At 38.7% G+C, this 15,137-nt stretch overlaps 1 protein-coding gene and 1 pseudogene across 1 annotated transcript in view; both read left to right on the top strand.

Moving 5' to 3' along the window:
* The window catches only part of CCDC171 (coiled-coil domain containing 171), a 378,568-nt gene that overhangs the window by 343,477 nt on the left and 19,954 nt on the right, over nucleotides 1-15,137 (top strand). The gene's annotated exons all lie outside the window — the stretch shown is intronic.
* On the top strand, nucleotides 9,343-14,733 carry LOC133771867 (ribosome production factor 1-like; annotated as a pseudogene).

The following is a 15,137-nucleotide window of genomic DNA, read 5'->3' as shown; positions in this document are numbered from 1 at the left end:
GAATTAAAAATGGTATTTAGATAGGATCTTCATTTCAAATTAAATGCTTATTCACATTATGTACAAGTTCTGTAAAAAATAATCTTCCTGAATTAGATTAAGCAATTGATCAAATCCTTAAAATGAGAAGGTACATGAAAAAATGCCTATGAAATAATAAGGAACTTTTTTTCTTTGTACTTATTGTGTTACTTTTTCAGAAAAAAAATCTAAGAAACTCTTGAAATTCTTTTTTTAAAGATTTTATTTATTTGTATGAGAGGTAGAATTACAAACAGTGAGAGGGAGAGACAGAGAGAAAGGTCTTCCATCCACTGGTTCACTCCCCAAATGGCCACAACAGCTGGAGCTGAGCCAATCCGAAGCCAGGAGCCAGGAGCTTCTTTTGGGTCTTCCATGCGGGTGCAGGGGTTCAAGTAGGGCCATCTTCCACTGCTTTCCCAGGCCACAGCAGAGAGCTGGATCGGAAGAGCAGCAGCTGCGACTAGAACCGATGCCCATATGGAATGCTGGCGCTGCAGGCAGAGGATCAACCTACTGTGCTACAGCGCCCCCCTCCCCCAAATTCTTACTGATTTATTTATTTATTTTCTTTGATTTTTGAGATATAATTGACAAATAAAAGTGGTGTATGTTTAAGATGTACTGCATGATGTTTTCCTATTTATAGACACTGTGAAATGATCATTACAGTGAAACTGATGAACATATCCTTCACTTCATGTAGTTGCCTATGTGTGTTTTGAGACAATATTTAAGCTCTATCCCCTTAGCAGATTTCAAGTACATTGTGCATTATTATTAACTGTAGTCACCATGCTATATATTTGGTCTCCAGAACTCGCTCATCTGATAACTCTGCAAGTTTGTACCTATTGCCCAGCATCTTCCCAGTCCTCTCAACCGCCACTCTTTAGTGAGTGCTCTTCTGCTTTTAGATTCTGCATGTAATTGAGATCATGAAATATTTGTCTTTCAAATTTTTTAATTTCACTTAGCATAATATCCTCCAGGTTCATCTATGCTGTCATAAATGGCAGGATATTTTCCTCATTTTTATGGCTAAAACATCCATCATAAATATAAATATGTGTAAAATACATATCTATGGATTATATTATGTTATATTTGTGACATATATATTGTCTTTATTCATTCATCAATCATTAATATTTCCAGTTCATCTTATTTATTTCTACAAAAAGAATGCCATTAGATCTCAAGACTTTCATCAGTCACAATCTTCATGAACAATTTTTATTCTTTATATCATCCTGAAATGAAGCAATAATCAAAGTAGTAACCAATGATTTCTTCTCCAAGCAATTATTGAGTCTCTACTATGTGTTTTGTAATTCGCCAAGTGCTGATAGAATTGTCTGAGTAATAAGAATCACCATCACTTATATTTTTGAGTGCTTAGTACTACTCTAAGTACCTTGTATATATGGAATCATACAATATTTGTCTTTTTTACTGGCTTATTTCACTTAATGTAATGTCCTCAAGGCTCGTAAACATAAAATATGACACAATTTTTTCTTTATATAGCTAAAAATTTCTTCTTGTATTTATATAATACATTTTGCTTATCTATTCATCCATTAGTGAACTTAAATTGCTTGTATTTTTAGCTATTATGAGTAATGCTGCTATGAAGCTGGCTGTATAAATAGCTCTTAGAGATCCTCCTTTCAATTCTTTGAGGTATAAACCCAGAGACAAAAACGCACTGGATTATATGATAATTCTATTTTTAAGTTTTTGAGAAACCACTATATTGTTTCCACAGAAGTTGTATCATTTTACATTTTCACCAACAGTGTGCATAAGTTCCAATTTCTCCACATCCTTGCCAGCACTTGTAATTTGCTCTTTCTGGCTAATTTGATAGTAACCATCCTAATTGCTATGAGATAGTGCTTCCTTGTATATTTGATTTATATCTCCCCAATGACTAGTGATGTTGAGTATCTTTTCATGTACTACTTGGCTGTTTGTATAAGTTTTTGGAGAACATTCAAGTCCTTTGCCCATTTTTGAGTTGAGTTTTCGTTGTTGAGTTCTAGGAGTTCGGTATATTCTTACCATTAATCCATTATCATATATAAGTGCATGATTTGCAAACATTTTCTCCTATACTGTGGGTTGTATCTTTTCAGTCTGTTGATAGTATATTTTTATGCACAAAATTTTAAAATGTTCATGGAGTCCAATTTAATATTTTTTCCTTCGTTGCCTTTGCCTTTGCTGTCATATCCAAAAACTCACTGCCAAATCCAGTGTCATAAAACTTTTATCCAGGCCAGTATTTTGTCACCATGGATTAAGCTGTCACCTGCAATGCCAGCATCTCATATCAGAGTGCTGGTACAAGCTCTAGCTGCTCCACGTCTTATCCAGCTCCTTGCTAATGCATCTGGGAAAGCAGTGGAAGATGGCCCAAGTACTTGGGCCCTGGCCACCCTTGAGGAAGATCTGGATGGAGTTCTTGTCTCCTGGTTTTAGCCTGGCCCAGCCCTGGATGTTGGGGCCATTTGGGAAGTGAACCAACAGATGGAAGATCTCTTTCTCTGTCTCTCCCTCCCTGTCACTCTGTCTTTCAAATGGATAAGCATTTTAAAAAATTTTTTCCCAAGTTCTCTTCTAAGAGTTTTATGCTTTTTAGTTTTACATTTAAGTCTTTGATCCACTTTGATTTAATTTTTGTGTATACTGTTAGGTGATGATCTTTTAGGTGATGATTCTTTTGCCTGTGGATATCCAGTTTTCCAAGCACCATTTATTAAAGACTTCCCTTTCCTTCACTGAATGGTCTTGACCTTCATGTCAAAAGTCATTTGACTAGGGGTAGCAATTGGCCTAGTGAGTAAGACACTGGTTAGAATGCCTACATCCCATATCAGAGTGCTTGGGTTCAAAAGCTGTGGCTCTTAATGCTAACATTCTACTAATGTAGACCCTGGGAGGCAGCAGGTGATGACTCATTGAGTGAGTCCCTACCACAGATAAAGAAGACCTGAACTAAGCTCTTGGCTCCTGGCTTTGGCCTAGGCAGGACTGGCTATTTCAGGCATTTTGGGAGTGAACCAGTGAATAGAAACTCTATTAGTCTCTCTCTGTCTCTATGAAAAGAAAAATGACTTGACCAATAGGCAATGATTAACTTAGCTTTGTTCTGTTTCACTTTTCTCTATATCTGTCATTATGCCAGCACAACACTTTTGATTACTGTAGCTTTGTAGTAAGTTTTGAAATAGGAAATGTGAGTCCCCAGCTTTGTTACCTTTTTTTTAATATTGTTTTGGGTATTTCGGGTTCTTTGAGATTCCACAAGGAATTTTAGAATAGGTTGTTCTGTTCTACAAAGAACATCATTGCAATTTTGATAAGGATTGCACTGGCTCTTCAAATTATCTTGGGAAGTATTCACATCTTAGCAATATTCAGTCTTCTAATCCATGAACCTGAATGTGTTTCCATTTGTTTGTGTCTTTAGTATCTTTCAGCAGTGCTTTGTGGTTCCCATTGCACAAATATTTTTACCTCTTGGGTTAAGTTAATCCTTAAGTATTTTGTTCTTTTTGTTGTATTATAAATGGAATTGGCTTTATAATTTCCTTTGCAGATTATTTGTTGTTAGTGTAGAAAACACAACTGATTTTTGTGTGCTGACTTTGTAACTTGTTATTTTGCCGAATTCATTTTCTTTTCTTTCTTTTTTTTTTTTTTTAATTTATTTGACAGACAGTGAGAGAGAGAGAGAGAGACAGAGAGAAAGGTCTTCCTTCCATTGGTTCACCCCCCAAAATGGCCGCTCCGGCCAGAACTATGCGGATCCGAAGCCAGGAGCCAGGTACTTCCTCCTGGTCTCCCATGAGGGTGCAGGGCCCAAGCACATGGGCCATCCTCCACTGCCCTCCGATGCCACAGCAGAGAGCTGGACTGGAAGAGGAGCAACCAGGACTAGAACCTGGCACCCATATGGGATGCCGGCACCGCAGGCGGAGGATTAACCAAGTGAGCCATGGCGCCAGCCCCCGTTTATTAGTTCTAACAGAGTTTTTTGGGTGTGTGTGTGTGTGTGTGATCTTTAGGTTTTCCTACTTATAAAGTCATGTAATCTATAAACAGATAATTTTACTTCCTCATTTTCAATTTCAATGCCTTTTATTTATTTTTCTTGCCTAGTACTTTCAGTACTATAGTCAGTACAAGTGGTAAAAGCAGGCATCCTTGCTTTGTCCATAATCTTAGAGAAAAAGCTATCAGACTTTCACTGTTGAATACTATGTTTGCTGTGGGCTTTTATTATGTTATGGTACTTCCAGTCATAGTTTGTTAATCATGAAATTATGTTCAATTTTATCAAGAGCTTTTTATGCATCTGGTGAGATGATCACGTGATATCTACCCTTCCTTCTATTAATGTGATATGTCATATAAATTGATCTTTTTTTTCCCCATAAAGTCAAATTTTCTTTATTTTTAGTGTATTTTTTCATGTTAATCTAATATCAATACAAAGAGAACAGATTCAGTGTAGTACATAGATACCATTTTAAGAATATATATGTATATGTATTGCATGTTTTTCTTTTTATTTTTTTAAATTTCAAAATTTTTTAAATTTATTGACAAACAGTAATTGTGAATATTTATGGGGTACAATGTAATATTTTGATACATGCATACATTTGAATGATCATTCAGGATAATTAGCATCCATCATTTCATATATTCAAGGTTTCTTTGTAGTGTATATATTCAGAAGTTTTTTTCTAGCTATTTAGAAACATACAGTATGTTATTGCTAACTATTATTACACTACTGTGCAATAGAACAACAACAGACTTGCTATTACAATAAGGGAAGAAAATACTTTTTAAGTCAATAAAAGTAAACTTTTATTTGACTTTATCTATCTATCTATCTATCTATCTATCTATCTATTTATTTTTTGAGAGAGTTAACTTTGGAGAAGAATCCAGGAATGATGCGTCTTTTGCAAGTGGGTAGACTGGCTTTTCATACATAGATGATGTCCTCTACTTTACCATAAAGCGAGGTCAATCTTTGTGGTCAAGTTTTACTATTAACTTTCATAATATAAATCTTTGAGGAGAGAGGTCTTGCATGGGAAGTTAGTGTACGGTGACTATTGTTGTTAATTTAACAAGTAACACTCTTATGTATGACAACAGTGGTCACCCAAGGCTCTTGATATGAGCTGCCTAGGCTGTGGAAGCTCTTTGAATACACTAACTCCTTCCTTATTTAGACAGGGCCATGGGCAAAGTGGAAGTTCTCTCCTCCCTTCAGAGTGAGTACATCTTTCTTTGATGATCACTTCTTTCTGTTGGAATCTCACCCACAGAAGGCCTTCATGTGGGAAACTTTTTGTCACAGTGTAAACTGGTACAGCCACTCTAGAAAACAGTATGGAGATACCTCAGGAATCTAAATATAGACCTACCATATAATCCAGCCATCCCACTCCTCAGAATTTACCCAAGGGAAATGAAATCAGCAAATAAAAGAGCGATCTGCACCTCCATGTTTATTGCAGCTCAATTCATAATAGCTAAGACATGGAATCAACCTAAGTGCTCCTCAGTGGAAGACTGGATAAAGAAATTATGAGACACGTACTCTATGGAATATTAAACTGTGGTAAAAAAAAATGAAATCCAGTCATTTACAACAAAATGGATGAAACTGGAAAACATTGTACTTAGTGAAATTAGCCAGTCCCAAAGGGAAAAATACCACATGTTCTCCTTGATCTGTGATAACTGATAGAACACCTAAGGTCAATCTGGGGAAGTGAAACTGAAACTTTGTGAAGCAATCGCTTTGAATCTCTCTTGTCTTGATTGTTGAAGAACAGTTTGCTTTTTTTCCCTTCATTTGTTTCTCTTTTTTCTTCTTTCTCATACTATCTGTTGAACTTTTACCCAAAATAGAGATAGTCATATATGTATAAAGTTAACTGAAAATAGATCTTAGTTAAAAAACAAGAGTGGAAATAAGAGAGGTAAAATGAAAGGGGGTAGGAGTGTGGGTGGGAGGGTAGGCACTGTGGGAAAAATCATCATGTTCCTAAAGACATAACTGTGAAACATATGAAGTTTGCAACTGCAAAACTGTATAATTCTTCATATATTCATACAGACCTATTCCTAAGGATACAGTTTAAAAACTTACTATGAGTTCCCAAACTTCCTTAAACTGGGTGGAAAAAATAGCATTTTGAATGTTAGAGAGAGCATGGAGATAAGATTAAGTGATAAAGTGATCACACTGATAGCATTTAGAGTTAAAGTGATCATATAAATAGGACTAAATATTTGAAAATAATAATAGAAAGAATCAAAAAAGAGTGAATGCTCCAACATGGGAAGCAGTCCATACAGCAGACTCAGAATGACAATCACTTCAAATAACGCTCTGACTTCAGAATCAGCCCTTAAGGCATTCTGGTCTGGCTGAAAAACCTCTGAGAGCATGTTAGGAATGGAAAGCCAAAACACATAAATTGATCTTTAAAAATTATTTTATTTACTTGAAAGATAGGGAGACAAAGAACGGGGAGAGATAGCGATCTCCCATCTGGTTGTTCACTCCCCAGATTCTTGCAATAGCCAGAACTGGGCCAGGTCAAAATCAAGGATATGACTACTCAAGCTATTTCTTGCTGCTTCTCAAGGTATACATTATCAGGAAGCTAGACTTGAGAGTGGATTTAGGAAGCAAACTCAGGCACTTCAACATGGATTGTTGGCATCCCAAGTAGTGTTAACCACTGCACCCCATTAATTGATTTCTGTATGTTGGACTATTTGTGCATTCCAGCGGTAAGTTTTATACAGTCATGGCATCTGATCCTATTATTGTGGTATTGAATACAATCACTCGTGTTTTGTTGAGGATTTTAGCAACAATATCTTTCAGGAATATTGGCCTATAACTTTCTTTTCTTATATTGTCTTTCTGGGTTTGGTATCAGGGTGATGCTGACCTCATAAAATGAATTTGAAAGTTTTCCTTCCTCCCCTTAGTATTTTGGGAAAGTTGAAGAAGAATTGGCATTGATTCTTTAAATGTTTGGTGGAATTCCCTTCTGAAGCATCTGGTTCATGGCTTTCTGTTGTTAGATTTTTGATTATTGATTCAATTTCCTTGCTGCTTACAGGTCTCTTGAGATTTTGTATATCTTCCTTATTTAATCTTGGAAAGTTATTTCCTTCTAGAAATTGTCCCTTTCACCTAAGTTATCCAATTTATTGATACACTGTTGTTCATAGCACTCTCTTAAAAGCATTTTTATTTTTTAGGATTGGTAGTAATGGCCCCATTTTCTTTTCTGATGTTAGTGATTTGAGACTTCTTTATTTTTCATAGTCTGTCTAGATAATGAGTTTCAATTTGTTGCTCTTTTCAAAGAGTTAGCTTTTGGTTTCATTCATTTTCTGTTCTCTTTTTTGTTTGCTGCTGTGTTTATTATTTCATTCCTTGGTTAGCCTTAGGTTTAGTTCATTCTTCTTTCTCTAGTTTTTAAGTTATAAAGTTAAGTTGTTGATTGGATATCTTTGCTATTTTCTAGTGTAAGCATTTGTACTTATAAATTTCCCCCTTAGTACTGCTTTTGCTGTCCCTTATAAGTTATGGTATGCTAGTATTTTCATTTCATTTAACTTTAAATATTTTCCAATTGCTCTTGTGATTTCTTCTTTGGCCACTTGGTTGTTTAGGAGTGTATTGTTTGATTTCCACAGTTTTGTGAATTTTCCCACTTTATTTCTGCTACTGATATCTATCTGCATCCTCCTATGGTGAGAGAAGATACTTTGTATAATCTCTATCTTTAAGATCTGTTGAGACTTGACTTGTGGCCCACCATGTGCTGTATCCTGAGAAATGTCATGTGCATTTTAGAAGAACATACATGCTGCTGTTTTTGGGTAGCATGTTCTGTATATGTCTATTGGATATAGCTAATTTTTTGTGTTGCTTAAATTCTCTGTTTCCTTACTGCTGTCTTGTTTTATCTGTCCTTGAGAATGGGACATTGAAATTTCCATCTATTACTGAAGAACTTTTACTTCTCTCTTCAGTTCTGTCAGTTTTTCTTGTATTTTGTTGGTCTGTCATAAAGTACATAAATAGTTATCATTTTTATATCTTCTTGCTGATCTGTTATCAATATGTGATATCTTTTGTTGCTTATAGCCTTTTATGATTTGAAGTCTATTTTGTCTAATATTAGTATAGCCACTCCTGCCCTCTTTTGATTTCTATTTGCATAGAATATTTTTCTATCCTTTCACTTTCAGGCTATTTGTATCTTAAGGTCCAAGGTGAGTGAGTCTCTCATAGGTACAGTGTAGTTGGATCATGGGTTTTAAAATTTTTATTTATTTTAAATGTACTTTTTAAAATTCATTTATTTTAAAGGCAGAGTTACAGAGAGGCAGAGGCAGAGAGAGAGGTTTACCATCTGCTGGTTCACTCCCCAAATGGCCGCAGCGGCCGGAGTTGGGCTGATCTGAAGCTGGGAGCCAGGAGCTTCTTTCAGGTCTCTCACACAGGTGCAGGGGCCCAAAGATTTGGGTCATCTTCCACTGCCTTCCCAAGCTATTAGCAGGCAGCAGGATTGGAAGAGGAGCAGCCGGGACTCGAACTGGCGCCCTTATGGGATGCCGGCACTGCAGGTGGTGGCTTTACTCCCTGTGCCACAGTGGTGGCCCCTAAATGTACTTTTTAAAAATTTATTTATTTACATGAAAGACTTACAGAGAGAGAGACAGAGACAGAGAGAGAGGCAGAGAGGTCTTCCTTCTGCTGGTTCACTCCCTAAATGGCTGCAATAGCTGGGGCTTGGCCAGTCTGAAGCCTGGAGCCTGGAGCTACTTCCAGGTCTCCCAGGAGGGCAGCAGGAGCCCAAGCACTTGAGCCACCTTCTGCTGCTTTTCCCAGGTACATTAGCTGGGAATCAGAAGTGGAGCAGCCGGGACTCCAATGGTGCCCATATGAGATGCCAGTCCCTCCAGAGGTGGCTTTACCTGCTACACTGGGCCTTGGTTTTTTATTTTTCAAAAGTCATCCTACTAATATGTTTTTTTGCTGGGGTGTTTAAGCCATTTAAAGTAATTAAATTTTATATGTAAGTGAAATCTGAAGTACTGATAAGGAGGGACTTCTATCATTTTGTTCTTTGTTTTGTAGATATAGTATTTTTGTCCCTCATCTCCTGCATGAATACCTTCTTTTAGGTTCAGCTGAGGTTGTTTTGGTAGCTAAATGTTTAAATTCCCCTTCTTGGCAAAGAACCCAACATAATGGGGAAGGCAGCGGATAACACCGGCTCCGTGGGGCAGAAAAACCTGAAAAGGAAAGCCGCTACTGAAGAACCGTAGGAGGCTACAGTCTCCGGGGATGGGGTGACAGAAAGTGGGGTTCAGCCTCCGAAAGCAGCTGCGTTTCCTCCAGGTGTCAGCATTTCCGAGATTAAGAACAAACAGCCAGGACACTTGATGTTCACGCGGTGGAAGCAGAAGCAGAGCAAGGAAAAGTTCGTAGCTAGGCCGGCGCCGTGGCTCATTAGGCTAATCCTCTGCCTGCAGCGCCAGCACCCCAGGTTCTAGTCCCTGTCGGGGCGCCGGATTCTGTCCCCGTTGCCCCTCTTCTAGGCCAGCTCTCTGCTATGGCCCGGGAGTGCAATGGAGGATGGCCCAAGTGCTTGGGCACCTGCACTCGCATGGGAGACCAGGAGAGGCACCTGGCTCCTGATTTCGGATCAGCGCGGTGCGCTGGCCGCAGCGGCCATTGAGGGGCGAACTAACAGAAAAAAGGAAGACCTTTCTCTCTCTCTCTCACTGTCCACTCTGCCTGTCAAAAAAAAAAAAAAAAAAAAATTGGCAGCTAAGAAAAAACTTAAAAAGCAGGGAGAGGCCTTTGATGATAAGGTTCCACCAAAACCTGTACCCAAGATCATTGACAACCAGCGGGAATATGATGAAACCGTAGTAACCATAGTAGAGCCTAATGATGAAGAGGTTGCTTATGAGGAAGCTACAGATGAATTTGCTTCTTACTTCAACAAATTTCTCCCAAATTCTCATCACAACATCAGAGAGACCTCATGGAAGAACACTAAGACTCTGAACAGCTCTCCACAGTTACACCAAACTTACATGTTTATTACAAAAGAGGCCTGGCTCTGAAAAAAATTATTCCACAGTGCATTTCAAGAGATTGCACAAATCTGATCATTATTAATGAAGATAGTAAAACACCAACAGATGGACTGATTTTGAGTCACTTGCCAAATGGTCCACTGCTCATTTAAAAATGAGCAGTGTTTGTAAAGAAATTAAGAGAAGAAGCAAGAACCCCACAGACCTGAAGTAATGTTGAATAATTTTCAGCACAGCTAGGTCATTCTATTGAACATAGAGTTGCTTCTCTCTTTCCCCATAATCCTCAGTTTATTGGAAAGGCAGGTTGCCACGTTCCACAATCAGCGGGATTATATCTTCAGATTTCACAGCTACGTATTCAAGAGTAAAAAGAAAGCAGCAATTCAGGGGCCAACACTGTGGCACAGCAGGTTAAAGCCCTGGCCTGAAGTGCCAGCATCCCATATGGGTGCTGGTTTTAGCCCTGGCTGCTCCTCTTCTGATCCAGCTCTCTGCTATGGCCTGGGAAAGCAGTAGAAGATGGCCCAAGTCCTTGGGCCTCTGCACCCACGTGAGAGACCCTGAAGAAGCTCCTAGCTCCTGCCTTGAGATCTGCGCAGGTTCGGCCGTTGTGGCCATCTGGGGAGGGAACCAGCGGATGGAAGACCTCTCTCTCTGTCTCTACTTCTCTCTGTAACTCTGTCTTTCAAATAAATAAAATAAATCTTTAAAAAAAAGAGAGAGATGTGTGCATCCCAAGTGGCGACTTAGCTGCTTTGCTAAATATCCACCCCAGTGGGCACTGTGAGTCTTTTTGAGTTCATCCTACTTGGGGCTCCTTGAGATTCTTGGGTGTTTATATTTACATATATCATCAAATTTTGGAGAGTTTACAGCCGTTACTTCTTCAAATATTCCCTCTGCCCCCTTCCTCACTCCCTTCTACTGTAACTCCCACAATCTATATGTTAATCTACTTGATGTTATTCCAGAGGTCTCTTAGAATAATTCACTTTTCTTTAGTTATTTTTTTCTGTTGCTCAGACTCATGAATTTTCATTGTTTTAACTTCATGTCTGCTGATTCTTTCTACTAACCTATTCAAATTTGCCTTTGAATACCTGTAATAAAATTTTTGCTTCAGTTATTATACTTTTCAACTCCAGAATTTCTTCTTTGACTTCTTTTTAGTTTTCTCTCTTTAATAATATTTCCATTACTTTTGTTCCTTAAGCATCCTTAAAAGTTTGTTTTAAGTCTTTGTCTCACAGACTTGCCATTAAGTCTTTCTAAAAATATTGCTTTCCTTTGAACCATAATTTCCTGTTTCTTTGTATTCCTTGTGAAGTGTTTTTTTTTTTTTTTTTGGAAACTAGGAATTTAAATATAATAATATGGTAACTCTGGAAATAAAATTTTCCCCCATACATATGACTGTTTTTTGTTTTCATTTATTGTGTTTTTAAAATTGTTGAAGCTGTCTCTAAATCTTAGTTATCAGCCTAAGGTGTAAACTCAGTGTCTTTTCTTTTTTATTGATTATTTTTATTTTTTAAAGATTTTTTATTTATTTATTTGAGAGATAGAGTTACAGACAGTGAGAGGCAGACAGAGAGAATGGCCTTCCATCTGCTGGTTCACTCCCAAAATGGCTGCAATGGCTGGAGCTGTGCGGATCTGAAGGCAGGAGACAAGAGCTTCTTCCAGTCTCCCACACGGTTCAGGGTTCCAAGAACTTGACCCATCTTATACTGCTTTCCCAGGGCATAGCAGAGAGCTGTACTGGAAAAGGAGCAACCGGAACTAGAACTGGTGCCCATGTGGGATGCCGGTACCGCAGGCCAAGGATTAACCGACTGCGCCACAGCACTGGCCCCAAGTGTCTTTTCAAGCCTTTTTTGAGCCTACGTCTTTCCTTGGACTTGTGCAGTCACTTTCTAGTTTTCCTCATATGTGGCTGGTCTGTTGCTTTTTTTTTAGCTTATTTATTTGAGAGAGAGAGTGAGCACCTTCATTCATTCATTCTCCAAATGTCCACTACAGCCAAGGCTAGACCTGGCTGTAGCCAGGAGCCTGGAACTCAACCCAGGTCTCCCAAATGTATTGCAGTAACCAAATATTTGAACTATCACCTGCTACCTATAAGGGTCTGCTTTAGTAGGGAGCTAGAGTCAGGAACTAGAGCCTGATATTGAACCCAGGTACTCCAGTGTGGGATGTGGACATCTTAACTGGCGTATTAACCACTATGATAAAAAGTCTGACCTTTTAGTTGCTTTTGAATATCTTCTTCCTTAATGTCTGGTTCCCAAAGTGGGAAAGGAGAAAAAAAAAATGAAAAGGGGAGACAGAATGCCAGGCCTTTAAATTTCCTGATTGCCCTTCAGCTAAGGGTAAGGGGCTTGCCACAATGCAGGGTGGTGCACCAGTAATGTTTGCCTGCATCGTTGTACCAGTGTTCAGAAGCACACATTCTGATGTTTGAAGGGCAGGTTCCTTTTTCCCATGATGATTCCTGTAAGCTGTGTACAACCCACTCCAGGAACATGTGCATTGGTGTCTGTCATGGGGATGGGTGTGGTTGTTGGGTAATCGCTACTGTTCTAAGGGGTAAAATTAACTGCAGTTTACCATCCAAACCGTCTCCTAGGTGGTAGAAGCCTTTAATAGACTCCAGAGTTCCAAACTAGTTATATCAGACAGATACCGCCAGAGCAGTTTTTGTCTAGGTGGTTTCTGTTGCTTTCTACTGTACCATTTTCCCAGAACTCTTTCATGCCCATATCTTAAGCACCACATTATAGTACATCCTTAAGGAGATTTCTTTTAGGGGTCTGATAGTTTTTGTATAGACACATCTCTCTATATGAATGCATACAAGGAAGTATGATCAAAATACTAAAGAAGTACAAGTGAGGAGTGAGAATTATCTGTGCAATGGTAGCAACATTGGAGCTGGAGAAAGATTAGATTCTAGATAGATTTAGATGGAAAATTTGGCTAGAATTCATGAATGCTATGGATTCAGGGTAGTTTCTTAATTGCCCTGTAATTCACTCAACAGCTCCTTCTGCCTTAAGCTTCTAGTAAAAAGTGGGTAGAATTCAATACAAAAATTAGCATTTTATATAGACAAAGAGTTCCTTCAATTTGAAGGCATACCACAAAAGCACTGGTACTTCAAGACCTGACTCCAAAACCTTAGAGTGAAGGGCAAGTTGTAGTCACGCTGGTGTGAAGTAGTGATAAATCTCTGCTGGAATTCGTTCATCATGGTAGAAGCTAGAATTTCCCATGCTGTATTTAGATTTTCAGTTTTGATTACCAATAGGATACTTGGAATTGAAATCAGAACTTTTCTTAATAATCCCTATACGTTTCTATATTTGAATGTCAATAATAACCCCATCTTTAAGTAACATTTTTGTGGCCTCTTTATCCCATAGCTTTACAAATCTAGCCTTTTGAAGGCAGTACAGTTCATACTGCTTTTTTCCTTTATGTAATACTGATTTTTTTTTCATAATTTCCTATTTTCAGAGCACAAATAAATGAAAACTGATTATATGCTTAGGTTTAGATATATTGGGAGGTGAGGGAAAATGTGCAAATTACTCAGATCATTTCTCAAAATAAGCATAACAGTTTTGTTTCTTAGCTAAATGTATTTTTTTTTTATAGGCAGAGTTAGACAGTGAGAGCGAGACAGAGAGAAAGGTCTTCCTTTTCTGTTGGTTCACTCTCCAAATGGCCGCTACGGCTGGCTCGCTGCGGCCGATGTACTGCGCTGATCTGAAGCCAGGAGCCAGGTGCTTCTTCCTGGTCTCCCATGTGGGTGCAGGGACCCAAGTACTTGGGCCATCCTCCACTGCCTTCCCGGGCCACAGCAGAGAGCTGGACTGGAAGAGGAGCAACCGGGACAGAACCAGCGCCCCAAATGGGACTGGAACCCGGGGTACTGGCGCCGCAGGCGGAGGATTAGCGAAGTGAGCTGTGGCGCCAGCCAGCTAAACGTGTTTTTAAGCACATTGGTTTTCATCTGAAAGGCTGAATAGCATGAAAAAATATACAGAAATATTATTGAGTTTGTCAAAAAGTACATTTTTATTAAAAAGCTGAATTCTGTACCTTGAATTATGCCTAGAACTTTCTGCCATTACTTATTGATTACTCTATGCCGGGTGATCTGTAGACAATACTACTATTAATGATGTGGTTGAAAAACTGTGAATTGATTGTTGGACAGCATTAAGTTTTGGTCTTCTAAAAATTAAGTCTTCCTCTTCATCAGGTCTAAAGACCTGACTTGAAATTTAACTTTAGTCATGCCGAGTTCTGTTTTTAAGCAGTTTAATGTATCACTATAATATTTCTTAGATCTCTGTCCAATCCGATAGATGGAATAACCAAATTGCAGTCACAGTAGTTCTGAGCACGCAGGCCAGAAGAAAAGTAGTTAAACATCTTGCTGTGTGTGAGCAGTTCGAGGGCAGGCGGACACCATGCACCTTGACCACCTATTATGAAGCTTTTTGCTGCCGTGTCAAGTGAAAGCGAGTTAATTGGGTGAAGCTGTGGAGCATGTTAGGGGCCTGGTAAAGGGTTGCTGTCTGACAGCTGAATGTCAGCAGAAGCCAGTCAAGTGTAGCTGAGAGACAGAGACCTGTCACAAAGTTCCCGCAGACTGAAACACAGTGAGGAAGCTGAAATATGGTTCCGTCTCACTTTCTCCCTCATTGAATCCAAGCACCTTAAAAGATTTTACACTGTATGTGTCAACCCTTGTTCTGTAAGCTGTTTCCCCCTAACTGTCCTGCATTCAAATGATTGAACAAAAGATGCTAATGTTTAGCAAAGTGAATGTAAATTCCCTCTTTTCCCCTTTTCTGCCCAAGCAGATAGACATTCAACTCAAAGGAAACTTTGAAGGTTTACATCAAACAATTAGATTGCCT

This window comes from Lepus europaeus, chromosome 12, assembly GCF_033115175.1.
Source record: "Lepus europaeus isolate LE1 chromosome 12, mLepTim1.pri, whole genome shotgun sequence".
Taxonomy (NCBI): domain Eukaryota; kingdom Metazoa; phylum Chordata; class Mammalia; order Lagomorpha; family Leporidae; genus Lepus; species Lepus europaeus.
The sequence above is the reverse complement of the archived record's forward strand: the minus strand, read 5'-3'. Positions and strand labels throughout refer to the sequence as shown.